The following is a 19,161-nucleotide window of genomic DNA, read 5'->3' on the forward strand; positions in this document are numbered from 1 at the left end:
GTACCTATATTATTCTAGTCAAACTTCATCCGCCGTCATCAAACCTTTGACTCCAGTGACTTCCTTCAGATTTTCGGTGCATTTTCAGTGTAGAGATTTTTTTTTTACGCCATTATTGGTTCATAGTTGAAAGTTTTTCAAAACCAGGGGGGATGTTTATTTATTTTAAAACAAATATGTCACAGTTCACAACATAAAAAAATAAGGGTGGTCGACTACTGTGTAGAATTTTCTACATGCAGGTATATATATTGTGCTTATTATACGTGATCATGTTCAAAAACTTATTAAGTTGCGGACAGTATTTTTTGTGACAGATTCTTGTGCTAGTCAATTTTGAAATGACAAGCCAATTAGCTATGGTGAGCTATTAGGTTTTTTTTTAGAGTAATGCTAGGTAGATCATTTTTTAGATCAAATTTGTAAATCATATGATATGCCATCAATAAAAAATAAACATGTTAATCAACACTTTTGTAATAAGTTAAGTATCAATAATCATGTCATATAATTTTACAAAATTTAGTTTCAAAAATCGATCTCCTAGTATTATCCTTTGTAGGTCAACCAAGCAAAATGTTTTTTTTTTCCTTAACACATGATATCGTTAGTGAATTAAATTATTAGTTGTCAAATAAGATGAGGAGGATCGGTAACTGTACCAGAATATATAGACATAATTGATTTTCATCACGACATTAAAGCGTCATCTGTCGAAATGATTTTGTTATTGTGTTGTATTTTTTTTATATTAACACCACGGAGTGGGAAGATTTAGGCTGAGCCAGTAACCTGCAGTATTTAGTGACAAGGGTTGCATAGATCGATAATTTTTTTATTTATTTATTCAAGATAAAGTTTTGAAGATATATTGATAAATTTTGAGTTTTTTTTTTTTTTTTTTTTTTTTTTTTTTTTTAAGTGAAAGGTGAAGTTTGGGGGATAAATTTGAAGTCGGTGGCCCCAAGTGAAAATTCGAACTCGGACTATTGAGAGTTCCAAACATTTCTTTGTTTTCACACTTACACCAACCGTAAGATTTGAAATATGCAACGTGCCACCATCATAACATCAATAACTTGGGTTGCATCAACTAATTAATTTCCTTTATAAAAATAAGGCATATTTCTGTAACAATTTTTTTTTAAGTAATAAACCATTTTCTGACTTTTCGAAAGCCATGTAGTTGTCGAATGTCGACATAGTTGTCAACATAGAACATATATAATTATCAATTGGCCCTTGAAAACAAATTAATCCTCGGCGTATGATGAAAGCATATAAATACGATGAGCTTCCTCTTATTTTTGTATTAATTTCTTTGCTTAAATATTAAAGTCCTCGCTGTATGATGGACGCATCAAATTAATCCTTTGTAAATCAGTCGTTTACAAAGACTTCGATCTTTGGCCAAAGGTCATGAGTGAGTGAAAGAACAAACTTAAAGTTGGTGATTTTTATACCGTCCTTTTACTTCTCACAGATCTTTTAATCACTTGAACACAATTTTATATGTATATTTTTAATTAATTACCGTTTGAACGCTACTTATTATACATGTATGTGACCAAAAGAAGTTGGCCGGCAGCCACAATAAAAAATAGAAGATGATGAGTTTAGTACGGTTAACATGGAGAGACCCTTAGGCTCTTTCTTTTTATCCACATCATTGTAGAGATTTATAAGCCAAATTTAGTGGACTATTTATCGTTATTTAATTAGTAAACGAATAGTCCAAAACTGCAACTTTCATTACAAAAGACAAAGTAAAAAAAAAAAAAAAACAAACGACAGCAGCCAGCGAGGTATATACTATATCTTAATAACAGCAGCCGGCAGATGAAAATCAACCTAAAACTTAAGAACTTGTTTCATTAGCTTATCGACGATGACTTAATTAATTAAATCTAACTAACTTGTCTCACAGTACAAGCATTATCTTATTAATTCTGGCTTTAGAAGTCTGATAAACAAGATTACAAATATATCTAATTAAGAAAAATAACAACTGGTAATTAAATATAAAACTAAAAAAAATAGGGTCAAGGGTGTTGTACATGTTGACAGCTCAAGCCAACGGGTTTGATGGTTCACAGGGCACACATGATTAAGGAGCCACTCACTAATGAATCTCAAGAAACAGATTTTTATTTTTAGGTATAAGAAATTTTTGAAACTTTTTTATATAAGATTCTTAATTAGTAAATAAATCAAGTAGTTGTTATTGTATAAACTTAGGTCAATGGATGCTGATGATCATTCAAGTATTTGAAACTAAATTAACCATATCTCTATATATACACATTGAATAATTTAACAGATTGACCTCTAGTAATATAATAAGATTACAGTTATAGAAAATTGCCAATGGGATTGGAAATATTCTTAATTAATGACGTGAATCATCTACTTAATCACTTGTGTCTGTTTAATTAGATAAATCTTAATCTAGCAAACTTCCATAAGTCTACTTTATGCCAAAATTCATATTTTAAATTTTTGGAGAAAAAAAGTTATGTTGATGATCATTTAGCTAATTGGAACTACAATATAGATATGAGGGTTTGCATTTTTCATGATCCTTCCAATATAGATCCGAGGGTTTGCATCTTTCATGATCCTTCCAATATAGATCCGAGGGTTTGCATCTTTCATGATCCTTCTATGTGGATTGGGATGGTGTTGACGGATGGTTGCTTAGGGATCTCCTAAGGCTCGTTTTGTCTGTCCGTGTGTTTCTTAGTTTTGTTTGGGGTTTTTGACCCCCTTATTTTACAATTTACACACACAAAAAAAAAAAAAAAAATCATATTATGATGAAATTGGTCTATCCATTGTCATGTCAGTCAACGTTCAACTATATAATTGAATCGTATCACGTATAAATTAAAATCAAAATATCTAAAAGTTAAAACAACAATATATTAGTTTTTGAGGTAGTGGTATAATAAATTGATATTTGTTTGTAGCTACTTGGAGGATATTTAAAGTCGGGATCACAAATCAAAAATAATATTAATAGTGATTTCGATACATTTGTAGTTACTTTGAGGATATTTCAAGTTCAGATCACAAATCACAAATAATGTTTACAGTGATTTCGACATTTGTAGTTACTTGAAGAATATTTCAAGTTCGGGTCACAAATCACAAATAATATTTATAGTGATTGCGATACATTTGTGGCTAGCTCACTGTAGTAGTACGTGAGTTATATTTATTTTGTAAGTTTTTTTCTTTAAAAGTAAATATTTAATAAAGTAGGTTAGCAATCGGATTAATCTAAAGAGGGACCAACAAATTTGTCTTTCTTGTCTAATGAATTATCACATAATTGCATGACGTTTTGTGGAGTGGGCGATTTAAAATAATATATTAATCAGTCGAGTTGGATCATGTATAAAGAATACAGCCAATTATAAATTATTAGAAAATTAACTAGTAACAAAGCCCCAACCTCTTTTCTGCAAGAAATCAGAATAAAGTGCTGCACCGAAAATTTATGGATACACACATGCCAATTGTTTCTTCCATTTGTTTACAAAATGATTTATAACATTTAAATTATTTCCATAGGATGAAATGTATCGCTTTTTTTATGTACTAAAATCTCAAGGCTAGGGTTTCTTAGATGAATTGGGACTCATGGGTTACTCTGAAATATAAAGGTATATACTCTATCCATATCGGAAGGGCACGAAACTTGCTTATAAGAAGTTAGACTACTTCATTTAAGCCAATTAATTTAGAGTAGAACTTCTTTCTTTAATACCATTATATTTACAAAGAACTTAAATTTTGTTTTTTAGGTCAATTTTAACAAAAACCATCATATGGAACATTCAAAACTGATACGTGATGTGCTTAAATTTTGGGGTTAAAGTGATGCATGGCTTATAACAAGATAAATATATGGAAGGGAAATGTGGATGCACCCTCATCCTCATGAGTCTTAAAATAATACACACGTTAATGACTAAATAACACGTGCAAATGTAGCCACTCAGTCATTGTCAGAGCACCCTAAGATTAGGGTAGGCTCGGGCCTATCCTCAAATTATTTTTTCCTAACAACCTCTATTATCATTAATTAATTTTAATAATACCATTATCAACTTGAATTTGTAATTGTATTGGTTAGTCCAATTAACTTCAATCCAACAAATACAAAGCCTTAAATTTTTTACATTAAAGGTTCGAAACTATAGTTCTAGACTAATATTAGTTGATCATATCTTTTGTTTCCTGCCTATATATAATTTTTCCCTTTGCTTGCAGACTATTATGTTAATTTCTCATTTCCCTCTATTTATATTATCTATGAAATCAAGAGGAGAAAAATATTTCCTTTTTCCAAATTAGCCCATAAGAGAAATAGTCCTATAGATGAATTAGTCACTCATGGGTTGCCCTGAAATGTAAGGGAATATACTCTGTCCATATCGAAAGGGCAAGAAACTTGCTTATAACAAGTTAGACTACTTCATGAACGTTCACCTTCTTCAATACTGTTGTATTTGCAAAGAACTTAATTTTTGTTTTTTTAGGTCAATTTAAAAAAAAAAAAAAAAAAAAAACCATCATAAGAAACATTCAAAACCGATACCTGATGTGCTTAAAATTTGGGGCTAAAGTGATGCATGGCTTATAGCAGGACAAAAGATATGGAGGGAAAATGTGGGTGCACCCTCGTCCTCATGAGTCTTAAAACAATACACACGTTAATGACTAAATAACACGTGCAAATGTAGTCACTTAATACCACGGTTTGGTGGTTAATTCAAAACACATGCAAATGTAAATTTTGTTGTCTTCAAAATTAAAAAAGGAGTTGTTATAACGAAATTCATTATTACCACCTTAACAAAAAAACTTGAAAATAAAATAAAACGTCCGTGATAGTGTATAATTCAAAACGATACTCCCCAGTGGGGCCCTAGGAGGTAAAATGGTTAGACCACTAACGTTACAATGGTGTGTTGATGCAGGGGCAGGGTTCCAACCTTTTATGGCTTGTAAATTTGTGCTCCTATAGACTATCTCAATAACTCTATACTTCTCCACCTGAGCAAACAAATAAAATGGATTAAAGATTACCAAAAAAGTAAAATAAAATAAAAAATAAATAAATAAAACTAGATGGAACGATGAATATACAAAAGTTTAAATTGATGAACTAATCAAATTAAGTACGGTAACATATCAATGATATATTATGATTTCAGGAAATTAAATTCGTAAATTTATGATTTCAGAATTTTGTAAATTCACAATTTCATCCGATATTCCTAAAAATAAAAGAGATAGTACAAAATAATGTTTTACATACCAACATTTCTACATAAGGATCATATTGTCGATAATACGCAGGGCTTTTGTTAATATTAACCTAAAAAGAAGAAAAATTAGTAAATTACCATGAATTTTTCATTAAAATTCTCTATTAGTTATTATATTATTGGGTCAGCCCAATAAACAAAATAGTCTAGACGTTTCCCCTTCCAGCCTCCTGCTTCCCTATATAAATAATTAATAATCACTTGTTATAGGATAAAAATGGCAGGTTTTGATTTGACGTATGCTGCATGCTGAAAATGATGCCGCTACTTCACACCATAAGAAGAAGACCTGCTACCCGAGTACCTATGGAATAAAATAATAGGAAACCCATGTCTAGTGCAATTTCCGAGATATCGTTGGGAGGGCAGGCTCCGTGTCCTTTGATGATTCCTCTAGGTAAACAAAAATAAACTACAACATCATACTATTTTTTGTTATTATTTAATTAACTCATGAATTCCTATTTTATTAGAGTTGTTCAAGTTTGGAGTTCTGAAGAATACTGGGTATTTCTATATCCTGCCCGAGGCTGGGATTGAAGTAGCAAGCGTAAGGCGTGCTATTCTGGGCTCTGGAAGCTTGCAGGTGAACGGATTGTGCAACAACAGAGTATTACAGTAGGTCATGCCAAAGAATGAGATTATCATATGTTTGGGGCGCCTCCAGATCTGGAACCCACCGCATTTTGAATGACCAAATATCGCTTGCTTCCAAAGGAACAATGGCCAAATCCAAGTGGTTTTCGGTCATTCGAAATGCGGATTCCAGACCAGAGGCGCCCCAAACATATGATAATCCCATTCTTTGGCATGACCTACTGTAAAACTACGTTGTTGCATAGTTCGTTCAACCGCAAGCTTCCAGAGCCCAAAATAGCACGGCCTTACGCTTGCCTCTTCAATCCCAGCCTCGGGCAGGATATAGAAATATCCAATATTCTTTAGGACTCCAAACTTGAACAACTCTAATAAAATAGGAATTCATGAGTTAATTAAATAATAACAAAAAATAGTATGATGTTGTAGTTTATTTTTGTTTACCTAGAGGAATCATCAAAGGACACGGAGCCTGCCCTCCCAACGATATCTCGGAAATTGCGCCTGTCACTGGACATGGCTTTCCTATTATTTTATTGCATAAGTAATCCGCTAGCAGGTCTTTTTCATATGATGTGAAGGAGGTGGCTTTGCTGGCGGTTCGACAGTCAATCCTGGTGGTGGCTTGACTTTGGTGGTGGTTCTGCTGTGTCTCAAGGTGGTGCCTTTGCTCGTGGTGGAGGTGGGGTGGCGTTTCTGCTTTGTATCAAGGTGGTGGAGGTGTCAATGAAGGAGTTGGCTTTGCTGGCGGTTCGACAGTCAATCCAGGTGGTGGCCGTAATATCAGGCGTAGATAGGTATATTTTGATGCTTATTTTAATATTCAGTCAATTCTGTATTCGAGAGCAATGATCACTGTTAGATTGTTGTAGATAAATGGAGCTATGAATTTTCCAAGCATTTAACTTTCTGTATTTGAAAGCAACGATCACCGTTAGATTGCTGTAATGAAATGAACCCATGAATTTTCCAAACAGTTACTTTTAGGTAATCGGGAGGATTCAATTCGTACTAGATTGAAAAGACAAAAAAAAGGAAATTATCCTTTTTCTGCGTTCACGAAGTGTTTCTCTCCCACGTCTAATTCGTACTCGAAAGGCTAACACGTTTCGCACACGCGCGGCACGAATAGGTTATACTTTTATCTCCTGTTTTGCACACGCGCGTCACGACCACGAATCAAGTTGCTTTCATAGCAATCATGTGTGTCGTTCCATCGAAATGAAATGGAGTGCCTTTCTCTCTCTTCAGCCACTGCCAAAACTTTGGGTCAACAAACTGAAATATTCCACTGACAACGTGGACCCCCTAGGTAATAATAAACTAGTATATAGGTAGACACAAAATGTGTGAGAAATTTTTTTATTTTTGTTTTTGAAATAAAAGGAGAGAGTAAGAGAGTAACAGATAATGTGGAAATCGGTAGTTTTTTTTTTAATTTTTTAATTTTATTTTTTATATATATATAATTAGATATATGTTAATATCACATGTAGCTGAGACTTTGAAAAAAAAAAAAAACAAAATTTGGTTGTGTGAAATTACATTTCTACCCTATATTTCTTATTCATGTTCTATTTTAATCAGAAGGTTAAACTAGTAATTTCATAAAATTTTGGTCAGCGATGAGTGTTTTATTAATTAGTAGAGATAATTGCTCATTACAAAAGGTGGCGGTATTTACCGCATCAGCTTTTGATGGGACTGATAACCGTACTTAGTTAGGACTTGGATTGTCTACCCTCCCTATCTCATACCCTTCCCATCCCTTCCTATATTCTATTGTCACGATTAAACCACGTCAACATTTTATATTCCCATTGTTTTTTGTTTTATTATTTCTATAAAAAAATCAATATAAAATGTTGACATGGCTTAACTGTGACCATATAAATAAGAGGAGATGAGAAGGGTATGGGATGGGGAGGGCAAACAATCCAAGTCCACTTAGTTATCTAACATTTAGTACATCATCTATATGATAGGGCGACTTATCTATAATTCTTAATGGAGTGAGTTACAAGTATGTATATTTTTAGAGTAGGTATACTGCAACGACGTTGTAGGTGCTTGAGTACGATGATAGATTTTTCAGTGTGATCGACACACAGAGTAGCACACTACATGTCATTATACAAATGGTGGGATATATGTGTTAAAAAGTTACTAACTTCACTTTGGATGCGGTCCCTAACTGATAACAGTTCTGCAAGAATGCAAAAGAACCCAGAAGAACAGAGAAAAGCTAAGAAACAATTGAGAGAAAACAAGAGAGAGAAATGAAATCTTTTATATTGATGATTCTGAATGAATACAATTGCATAGCTAAGATTGTTATATATACTTTCTCAAGAATTCGTAGCTAAGCTACTAATCTAACTATATAACTGACTTCTAACAAATCAGTCTAACAACCCTGTTGACATGGCACTCCAATCACTATCTACTTATGCTAACATGGCACTTCATTCAACACTAACTACCAATGTTCTCTGACTAAAACCTTGGTGGTTTTTAGTTTTTGATCAAAGTCTCTGACATTAATGTAATAATGTATTTCTACGTAGGTTATTATATTTTTAAATTAAAAATGAAATTTGTAGTTATTTATATTAATGAGATTTTAAATAGAACCCATAATTTATGGGATTAAAAAAAATTAAAGATGAACTATACTCTCCAATATATTTTGTGTGTGTGTGTGTACATGTGTACATACGTTCATCAAAACTGGCCAAAAAATTATTGTACCAAAGTATGGATACATTTTTCAAAAGCACAAAAAAAAGATATTAGGCATAATAACATTATTAAATTTCTTCTATTAAACTTGACATGGAATCAATGAAATAGAATGTACCCATATAAGTTTAAAAAATGGATTAGAGAAAAGATTGGATGAAACTTTATATAAATAATGGGGACATTTTAAATTAAAAAATGGTACATTTTTAACAAATTGATATATTTAAGAATGGATACAAATAAGATTAAAAAAATTTAATGGGTACAAACTTATTCTAATTTTATTTTTTATATTTGGGAAATGTTTGAATTGAAAATTATTTAGGAGTTTAATAAGGATGTGAGTATTAAAACTCTAAATTAATTACTAATTTTTTTATAAAAATTATGTAACTTACATGTAATTCATTAATATATTAATGTTAGGAACATTGATCAAAATCTAAAAACTGATAAGGTCTTAGTCAATAAACATTATAAACTAGAGACCAGAAACTAATTTTTCCAAAAATAAAATTTCTCACTACTTATATAAAAACACGTGGTATACAGTTTGTGTTTCCGTCGTAATGAAAAAATTTGTGGAGTACGATACATAGAGAGTAGGTGACGGAAGGTATATCAAGATGAAACATGATCTATTGCTGCCTGCGCACGAAACTTTTAAGCCTATTTTGCGATATGATGATGAGACGCAGGAAGGGGTGGTGGAGTAAAATGATATACAACTACCGGAGGATGGAGAAGATATATTGTTGATAGGTGCTTTCAAGTTGATGAAGCATGCACGCGTAATCATTAGCATGCTGCTAAGTAAGTTTGGCGGTCAAACGAAGAATGGATCTTACTCCGTCAGGTCTGGCAACAGAGTAACGCAGGATCTTAATCGCAACAGTGAATTAGGGAGGAAAGGTATGGACGAATCGATTGCAGGGCAAGAAGAAAATAATTTGTGGTCAGCTGTCTAGAAACTTGATGCTCCCCATAAGTTGCGCGGTGCAGCAAGAATATTTTGGCAGTTAGGGTCAACCGCAAGCGACGAGGAATACGACTTGAAACATCTTGTCCTAACTGCGGTGCAGGGGAGGAGTCGCAGTGTCATGTGTTTTTTCAGTGCCCGTATGCGAAAGCCTTTTGGGTTGGGAGTCCAGTCCAGCTTGATTCTAATACGGTGCAGCGAGTGGATTTTCTTGAGTGCTAACAGTGGCTTCTCAAACGCTATTTGCAGGAGATGGAAGTTCATGAGCTCATACGGTGGATATATAATGTTTGGTTTGTGGAGGCTTTGGAAGCGTAGGAATAGTTTGGCTGTTGAGATAAAAAGTGTCCAACTCATGGATACAGTGATGATGCTGCACAACAATAGGGATAATTTGAAGATACAAAACCAAGGCAAGAGGTGCTGGTCAGATACGGAGCTACCTTTGTTTATTTTTTTTGTTTATTTTTTCTCCATTAATTTTCTGTTAATTTATTCAATTCCTTGGTTCTGGTGGGTCAAGTGCGACGTCCTGTTCAGGTTGCGACTTTTGGTCCTATCTGCTGGAAGCGACCACCTTGTAGCGTTATGAAGGTGAACTGTGAAGGAGCGTGGCGAAGGGCGACTAGGAAAGGTGGTTTTGGATGGGTGGCCAGGGATTTTGCAGGCATATTCTATCCGGGGGCTGGTGACTTTGGAAGCTTCGTCGACGAATCAAGTATAACGCTGGAGGTTGAAGCGGTAAAGTGCTTTTATCTTGGTATGTGTAGAGAAAGGTTTTTTTAGGTTCACGTTGGAATCAGGTTCTAGGTGTCTTGTGGGCATGATTAATGGTCCAATGCAACCTGACGCTATGCATGAAGGTCTCTTATATGTTTACAAAAGAAATTGATGAGGCGTAGAGGTTTTCTTTTGCTCCTAGCGTTTGTAATAGGGCAACACATCTTGTCGTTTCTTTTGTTTCTAGGAAAGATGATCTTTATAGATGAAATCATTTTGAGCCGAAATGGTTGTATTCTTCGGGCCCTGATATAAATGTTTCCTTCAAAATTAATAAAATTTTCTATCGTTTGAAAAGAATTATATGTATATACTTTTATTCTTAATTTAAATGTACATAGGCTTTTGGGGTAAGTCCCCTCAACCAGGACGTCATAAAACAAACTAATCCCATCTTGCTTTTGGTTAGATAATCACATATTTGACCATAACATAGATGTGATTTGTAACATTTTTTTTTAGTTTAATTTGAGATAATTCATTTAACCCAAGAGTGTGCGTTGGTAAGTTATGGCCAATCTTGAGCCTTTCGTTGCAGTTCTCCTCTTTTAGATTTGTAACCTATTCTATTCTATTGAAGGTACTAATTATAAGGTCCAGAATATATATTTTCATTTTTATTATAAATGGCAAAACGGGCATAAGAAAAGATCAATTAGACGTAAACTTTTAAGAAAATGTACCTAGGTTCAATTCGAAAGAAGCTGCAAGTCGCCAATGGTGGAAAGTGTTGAGTCCTTGTACGACGGCGGTTCGAACCCCTTAGGTAAGTAATTTAACATCTAATCTAATGAAATCTATCGTTTAACAAAAAAAATTCGAAAGAAGCTGAATTTTTTGGACCTAGATCTAAATGCACCATTTTTCAATTAGACCATCTCCGATGTATTTGGCCAAAGCCTAAAACTGAGACCATGGAATTTAGACTCCGGATCCCAAAACAATTTTACATCCTCTAATTTTGAAAGATAAAATATTCTCTAATATTAGAAAACTAGAAGACAACTTTGGTGTCTCAAGGCTTCACCAAAAAAATTTAGACTAAAATAACCCTCAAACAAAATGTCTAAAACTGAATGAAAATAATGCAATCAAAATAGCAGGGGTACTTTTGTCAAAAAAACATAAATTTATAATTAATTTTATTGAAAAAATAAAAAACATTAAAAAAAATAAGAAAAAAGAACATGGTAATCCCATCGTCTCTCAAGATTATGTTTTCCACTTCTATAAACAAAAAGGTAAACCATCGTCTCTGAATTGTATGCATGTCAGCCTTGCAAACGATCAATTGCTCAAATTTCGTTTTGTTTCTAATTAATTTTGAATGGGTGATAAGTGTAAACCAAGAAGCAGTTCATCATTAGGGTTTATAGAGAGAGAGCGAGAGAGAGAAGTCTAGAGAGAAATGTAAAGTGAGAGAGAAAGATATTTCTTATTACTTTTCTTGATCAATACATTATTCTCCTTAGAGGGTATTTATACAAGAACATTCTTACACTTGCATATGCTTGCTAACTATAACTAACTCTCTTAATCTGATTACAAGTGTCACAATCCTATTTGTTCATTTAACTCTATCATCTCCCCTCAAACTCATGATTGGGAGAAATACCAAGCATGAGATTGTTACAATGAGTGTGAAAGAGGGGTGCACTGAGACCTTTAGTAAGGATGTCTGCAAACTGTTCACGAGAAGAGACAAACTGCACAAGCAACTGCTGTTTAGCAATCCGTTCACGAACAAAATGAACATCAACTTCAATATGCTTGGTCTTTTGATGTTGAACCGGATTAAAGGACAGAGCAATGGCAGACAAATTATCACAGAAAAGCACAGGAACACAAGACATCTGAATTTTCAGGAATGTAAGAAGTTGTTGAATCCAATCAAGTTCAGCGGCAGTAGAGGACATGGCGCGATATTCTGCTTCAGTGGACGATCGAGACACTGTTTGTTGTTTCTTAGAAGACCAGGAAATTGGATTGGAGCCGAAGAAAATAACCAACCCTGTGGTAGAACGTCTGTCATTAGGATCGCCAGCCCAGTCAGCATCACTGAAGGCCTTTAAACCAGCTTCACCAGCAGCATATGTAAGACCAGAAGACAAAGTGCCTTTCAAATAACGCAAAATGCGTTTGACAGCAGTATAGTGAGAGACCATAGGGTGTTGCATAAACTGGGACACTTGATGGACGGAGAAGGCAATGTCTGGGCGAGTAAAAGTGAGGTACTGCAGAGCACCAACTATGCTTCTGTATGTACCTGGTTCTGAGAACGGAATCCCATCATTCTTCATCAACCGAGTATATGGCAGACAGGGAGTATCACAAGGTTTACAATCACTCATGTCTGTCTTGTGCAAAAGTTCTTGAATGTACTTAGTTTGGGACAAAAACAACCCAGTGGCTGTTCGAGATATTTGGATCCCCAAAAAATAATGCAGTGTACCCAAATCCTTGATATCAAATTCAGTAGTAAGAGACTGAATGACATGATGTATGGCATCTGTAGCATTCCCAGTTAAGATGATGTCATCCACATAAAGAAGTAAAATCACAATCTCGGAACCAACATACTTCACAAATAGAGAGGAATCAGAATATGTAGTGTGGAACCCAAGAGAAGGAAGGAAAGATGTGAATCGCTCATTCCAGGCCCGTGGAGCTTGCTTTAACCCATACAACGATTTATGTAACCTGCAAACGAAATGAGGATGCACAGAGTCTGTAAACCCAGGTGGTTGTGCCATGTAAACCTCTTCCTTCAGAATGCCATGTAGAAAGGCATTTTTTACATCCAGTTGCCTTAAAGGCCAATGAAACTGAGCAGCTAAAGCCAAGACGAGTCGGACTGTGGTAGGCTTAACCACAGGACTGAAAGTCTCTCCATAATCTAAGCCTTCCTCTTGACTGAATCCCTTGGCAACTAACCTAGCTTTATGGCGAGCAATAGACCCATCAGAATTCTTCTTGATTTTAAAGATCCATTTACATCCTACTAAGTTTTTCTGAGATGGAAGTGAGACTAGAGACCAAGTACCTTGAGAATGAAGAGCAGCAATCTCTTCCTGCATAGCAGTCAACCACACAGACGATTTCATAGCAGACTTATAAGTAACCGGTTCAATCAGTGACAGATCAAGATCTCCAGAAGTCTTGGATTCTACCAAAGTACTCAGGAAAGCCTTGGGTTTGACTATCCCACTCTTACTCCTGGTCTGCATATGGTGCATATTCAAGGGTGCAATAGGTAACACCACTTGTAAACTCACGGGACTAAACTCAGGGTCCACAGGAAGAGGAGAATTATCATTTGGTGGAGCAGTAATGGAGGGAGAGGGAACACCGGGACTGGAGACAGGGACATTAGACTCGGAAGTGTGAATCACAGATGGTGAAATGGAGGAAGGAGTCTGAGGAATAGGCACCATCAAAATATTCTGATGAGTAGAGACTGGGGTAAGAACTGAAGACTGAGACGGGATAGGAGACAAACTGGAATGTTTGGACAGGTGAAGGAGACTGAGATAAGGAAATTCAGTCTCATCAAAGACAACATGACGGGAAACAAAAAAAACGCTCTTTTAACACTTCATAACAGAGATATCCCTTATAATTAGAAGCATACCCCAGAAAAACACATTTGGTTGTCTTAGCTTGAAGTTTAGATGTGTTGTAGGGTCGAAGTAAAGGATAACAAGAACATCCAAATACCCTCAGATGGGTAATGACAGGAGGATGACCATATAATGCTTGAAATGGAGACTGATTATGTAAGACTGGTGTTGGCATCCGATTAATTAAGTAAATGGATGTTTGACAAGCAAAGGTCCAGAATTTAGAAGGAAGATTGGCATATTGTAACAAGGTGACTGTAGTTTCAATGATATGTCTATGTTTCCTCTCGGCTAACCCATTCTGTTCAGGTGTGTAGGGACACGATTTATGATGTACAATTCCTTTAGAGTGCAGAAATGTTTTGAGCTTAGTGCTAATGTACTCACCCCCCCCATCAGTTTGAAGTATTTTCACAGAAGAGGAGAACTGAGTTGAGACAAAGGCACAAAAGGTAACAAACACATTATAGAAATCAGACTTATTGTATAGAGGAAATAACCAACAAAAACGAGTGCACTCATCAATGAGAGTAACATAGTATTTATAACCATCGATGGAATTACATGGTGCAGGACCCCAAAGGTCACTGTGAACAATTTCAAATGGTAGGACAGACTTGACATGTGTAGAAGGAAAAGGCAACTTTGTAAACTTGCCCTCGAGACAACTTTGACAAACAGAGGAAACAACATCCTTATTACAAGAAATATTGGCTTGATTAAGTAGGAGGGAAACAATATGATTGGATGGATGTCCTAACCGAGTATGCCATAAGTTGGAACTCACAAGCTTTCCAAGATAAGCAACAGATGAAGAGGTAGAAGGTGGACAGAGAACGGAACAGGTAGAGAGGGAGCGAATAGGATAGAGTCCATTACTGCAAGGGCCCTTGTACATGATTCTCCCTGTGGCCTTGTCCTGAATCCAGAAATAAAATGCATCAAAGATTAGCCAGCAATTGTTATCCACACAGATCTTATGAACTGACAATAAATTCTGTGTCAATTTAGGAACATAAAGAAGGGAATTTAATTTGATAGGACTGTGAGAAGTAGGAAGTATAGAACTGCCCATGTAAGAAACTCTCAAACCTTCACCATTGGCAGTTTGAACAACTTCATTGCTGGGATATGGTGAAGCTATGGACAGATTGTTAAGATCAGCTGTCATATGATTAGTAGCCCCAGAATCTGTCAACCATACTTGTGGTGACTGAGAGGTAGAAGCAACAGACCCCACGTGTGAAGGCTGAGAGGATGGAGAAAAAACAGTATGCATAGCCTGTACTGAAGAAGGTTGAGACCCAGTGAACACATGAGGACTATTGTATGAGTAACCCTGCATAGGAGCACCTGCCCGCTGAGAAAAGTGAGGTCCCATATAAGAAGGTCCTTTTTCATTGTGAAAACAATACCAAGTTGTATGATTGAATTTGCCACAAATTTGACATTGTTGTCTATCAGACGACTTATTGGAACAATAAGGGGCAGTGTGACCTTCAGCATTACACAATTGACACGTCTGCAAAGGAGGTGCTGATGGATTCCCAAACTGACCAGGAAAAGAACCAAGGACACCAGGAGTAGGGGTAGGCAAAACATGGGATTGAGTATGATACACTGGCCGAGGAGTGTAGTATCGTTGTCCTCCATTGAATTTGCCTTTACCTCTGTGCTTGTTGACATAGGGCTTGAAACCCCCAGATGCACCATATTGCTGACCCCCAATAGGGCTATATGACTGACCACCACCAGAGCCTTTGGACATAGCAGATGAATTAGTGACCACCATCGCAGAAAGAAAAGGAACAGTAGAATGATTATCCACAATAGTTTCTTCAGCAAGGAGTTGAGACCTGAATTCCTTAATGGTCATAACATTTTCTCTGCCTCTAACAACCGTTCGAAATGTATTATACTCCGGAGGTAAACCATTGAGAGCCAAAATAATAATATCTTCATCAGCAAGAAACACACCAGCAGCAGACAAATAATCCCTAGCTTCTTTGATTCTCTGCAGGTACTGAGTTACAGAGTCTGACCCCTTCTTAATTGTATGAAGATTGGACTTCATCTGGAAAATGCTGGTTTTAGACACAGTAGAGAATTGTTCCTTAAGTCGAATCCATAAGTCCCGAGAACTAGAACTACCAATAGCACAAGACATGGCCACGGGAGACAAGGTGGCAGTGATAAGCTGCATAAGTGCACGATCATGAAGTTTCCAAATGGTATAGTCATCTGATTCGGTACCAGATTCACCAAAACGAGCAGGACAGGGTGTTGACCCATCAACAAACCCCATAATGCCATTACTTTCGAGCAATAATGCCATTTGAAAGTGCCAATTGAGATAATTCGAATCATCAAGTTTAACATTGACAGATGTGGAAAGCGTCGAAATAAGAGAAGTAATAGGCGACTGGAGAATTTGTAATTGAGACGCAGTAACCATTGTGGCAGAACGTAAGAAGAAAAATCAAGAGAGGAAATATCACAAACACCTGGTGTGCACAAGCTTGTAGAACAAAGACGAGAAGATCAAGAAATCCCGAAACCCTAACAAAAGAACTCACAGACGAAGAAACAGAATACCAGAAAGCAGTAACGAACACAGCAAGAATCTACCGTCGAAAAAGAGAAGGAATCACAGTTGAGGAGAGGAGCGGAAGCAGCCGAGGAATCGAAGAAACACTGTTGAAACAGCCATGGCGATTGATACCATGTAAACCAAGAAGCAGTTCATCATTAGGGTTTATAGAGAGAGAGCGAGAGAGAGAAGTCTAGAGAGAAATGTAAAGTGAGAGAGAAAGATATTTCTTATTACTTTTCTTGATCAGTACATTATTCTCCTTAGAGGGTATTTATACAAGAACATTCTTACACTTGCATATGCTTGCTAACTATAACTAACTCTCTTAATCTGATTACAAGTGTCACAATCCTATTTGTTCATTTAACTCTATCAATAAGCTTCTTGTTCAAGCCTTCAGTGTTGGTCCTCCTTCAAGCTGCAAGCTCATCAGAAAGGACAAGGTGCATCATGTGATTAGGTTCTTCTGATTCATTGTATGTGATTTTGTCTTTGTTCGCTTTTGAAGATTATGTTTTTTTAAATCCTGAATATTTTGTGTATATAGATTCTCCAATATTTCTTCTTATTTAACGTTTGCTTTTTCAGGTATGTTGCCTGTTGGCATGCTTCCCTTGCTTCAGATGGGAGTCGACTCAGTCAGTAAGCCATTTATTTCGATCTTTTGTCTCTATGATTTGTCCTCACGAATTTACATTATTCTCCCAATAGGTAAGACTAGAACTATTACTCCTTGCATAGTATAGAACTATCCTGACATTTTTGAGTGTTCAATATTATTTGTTTAGGGAGCATATTGCTGAGAAATCGTATTTATGAGGAAGGTGTGTTCATTGAGTTTGTAGTTTTTAGAGAGCATATGTCTGGGAGACTAATTGTAAGGATGGTTGAAGGGCTTAAGCTGAGATTTTCTACATGAGTCCATAGGAATTCTAAAAGACCAAGAACAAGCTCTTCTCCATTTGGAGAGCATTCAACTTCAAGGAAATGATTTACTTATTCTGCTGTAAATAGTAAGATGAGGTTTACCATGTGTTTGAGTGTTCTATTGAGATGATAAAATTTCCAAACATATATCGAACCAACAAGGCTGTGGTGGTGGGAATAATCATTCTAAGGTATGTATTTCAGTTTGATAGTATGTATTTCATTTACTCTTTGTCACCAATGCTTATTTTCTTTTTGCAAAGTACTTTGTCAACAAACAAAGTACAACAGAAGAAAAAATTGACTAGAGATGCAAATCTACACAACTGCCAAATGTAAGGGAGAAAATTGGTGGAAATCTCAATAATATATTGTTTTCATCATTTTTCTCCCAATGAGTTGCTCATGGTTTTAAATCAAAATTGGTGGAATGGTGCGTTGTTTTAGTTCCATAATCCATTTGAAAATCTTTTTCTTCTTTTGCAGAGAGTTGGACATCAATCACGGCAAGATTTTGTGGAACTATATATGGGGTTTTGCTTGCAAATAGTTGAAAAAGGATCACGCGCTAGCTTTTGGGGGTACAGACTACAGTGTAAATAAATAAGCCAGTATCATGACCTCGGCGACTTATGCAGTATAGTAGATGTGTATCCTTAGGATGGTGAAAAATAATTTTGAATTCGTGTAAGTTGGAAAAGATTCGTAGCCTTATATGGCAAAAAGTTTTATGACCAATTTGCGAAAACTTCCAACATACGGTCATAAAAAATAAAAAAAATTGCACAATTTGCATCTCTAAATAATATACAAATAATGCTAATATTTGATTTTAACCAAACGTATTAAATTTTCAACAAGACGAAACGATATGAGTTCATGATATGTTTTGCTGTCAAGTGTATCAAAGATCTTCTCCATTATTTTTTTTTACATATTCTATGTAAAATACTTTAAATTCCTGCTTGTATTATTAAAGATGATAATCGTCTTTATTTTATATTTCTATACATTGAACCAATCATCACATATAAATACATCTAAAATGTGTAAGTCACGCATAACGCTCTATGATTGAAAAATACCTTTCGCACGTGCCTGATCGCGTGCAGAAAGGCTAGTAAAAGGAAAACTTCTCTCTTTAATCGACCTTCTTTTTTTCTCCCTTTCTCCTTCCCATTTTAAAATAAAAATAATTATTATTTTCACACACAAAGTGTGGGGCATATGCTAGTTAGCTATTACTTTGTTGAACAATTTTTTTTAGTCTAATTTTTTTATTAACATTTCTGAAATGACTTTTAGGGAGTTATATTAATTTAATTTTACAACTATTTGTTGAACAATTATTTTAGTCTAATTTTTATTGGATTAATATTCTGAAGTGAATTTTAGGAAGTTATTTTAATTTAATTTAAAGAATATTATAGCTAAAATAAGTTAAATTTTTACATAATTTGCAAAAGCACACACAGAAAATGTTTGACTATGAAAAAGCCAAGAATGTTTGTTAAAAATGTTTGGGAACAAGTAAGGGTAATGCTAGAGAGACTAAATTTGTAGACAAAGTTTTGAAAATTA

General features: G+C 35.3%; 1 long non-coding RNA gene across 1 annotated transcript; it reads left to right on the plus strand.

The window, feature by feature from the left end:
• Nucleotides 1–9,279: 9,279 nt before the first annotated feature.
• On the plus strand, nucleotides 9,280–10,737 carry LOC125471610. The gene is made up of 2 exons (XR_007253726.1): nucleotides 9,280–10,080; nucleotides 10,317–10,737. It is a non-coding gene; the product is annotated as an uncharacterized LOC125471610 (long non-coding RNA).
• Nucleotides 10,738–19,161: the final 8,424 nt, after the last annotated feature.

The sequence above is a fragment of a genome, unplaced genomic scaffold (assembly GCF_019419815.1).
Source record: "Pyrus x bretschneideri cultivar Hongxiangsu unplaced genomic scaffold, Pyrus_bretschneideri_v1 Contig6, whole genome shotgun sequence".
NCBI lineage: Eukaryota > Viridiplantae > Streptophyta > Magnoliopsida > Rosales > Rosaceae > Pyrus > Pyrus x bretschneideri.